The sequence below is a fragment of the Saccopteryx bilineata genome, chromosome 1, assembly GCF_036850765.1.
Source record: "Saccopteryx bilineata isolate mSacBil1 chromosome 1, mSacBil1_pri_phased_curated, whole genome shotgun sequence".
Lineage (NCBI taxonomy): Eukaryota > Metazoa > Chordata > Mammalia > Chiroptera > Emballonuridae > Saccopteryx > Saccopteryx bilineata.
Genome location: NC_089490.1, coordinates 370,613,047 through 370,613,990, shown reverse-complemented (window position 1 = coordinate 370,613,990; position 944 = coordinate 370,613,047). Strand labels below are relative to the sequence as shown.

Sequence of the window (944 nt, the reverse complement as noted above, 5' to 3'; positions counted from 1 at the left end):
CTAAATAGAATCTGCCTTTAAATTATGTTCCCATAGAATATTCACTTTTGTATCATTTGTTGAATGCCGCAAATACGTATAACATTTAATATTTATCCATATGCTACCTCAGCATAAGTTAGTCAAATAGCAAAGATAGGTTAAATAACTTCAGCAAAGTCAAAAGATTTGCAAACTCTTGAAATGTGTGGCTTTTGTACATCTACTTCTAATTTTTTTTATTTCTTGGTAAGGGGGCAAGGGATGGAGGGAGAAAGTTAGTCAAATTAGTTTATCCAAGAAATTGAACATTTGTTGAGATATGTCATTTTTTTTCATCGCTTCTCGGCCTTTTGGCTAAGATCAAGTGTAGTGGAGATATGTCATTTTTCAAATGTTTCTGGCATTGTGTTATCACAGCTTACACAATAATACAATACAAATATAAATGCTTTCCGAAATCTATGCTAAAATTCTACAGCCATCTGTTTTCCTGTTTCTTTGAGTAACAGAATGCAGTTTTCTAGTGGACCACATGTGTGGTTCTATTTTGGCTTTCACCAGTATTTACAAGATACAACAGAAAAGTCCATATCATCTTCCATTTTTCTAAACATGACCATTCTGGGGACTGCATGGGCAAGCCATAAAATGATAGGCTGTATATCTCCTTTCCCTTAGAGACTGTTCTTGTATAAAAAGTTTGGTAATTATCTTCTTTTTGTTTTCAGTGCCAATGCTAAAAAATAGGGAGTTATTTTGAGACTATACTATAATTTAAATATCTCCTGACGTACCACAAAAGAAAAAATGAGTTATAAAGACTAAAATTTAGGAAGACAGATGCCCTTCCGTAGCAGTGCTGGGGTCTCTAACTGGACAGTTGAACTGAACCATGCAATCATAACGTGCTGAAAAAGCAGAACTTAAGGATAGAAAAAAGTTGAAATCTGATTAAGCATTAC

The 944-nt window shown here is 33.8% G+C and overlaps 1 pseudogene; it reads left to right on the top strand.

The window, feature by feature from the left end:
- Nucleotides 1-316: 316 nt before the first annotated feature.
- On the top strand, nucleotides 317-456 carry LOC136321480 (U2 spliceosomal RNA; annotated as a pseudogene).
- Nucleotides 457-944: the final 488 nt, after the last annotated feature.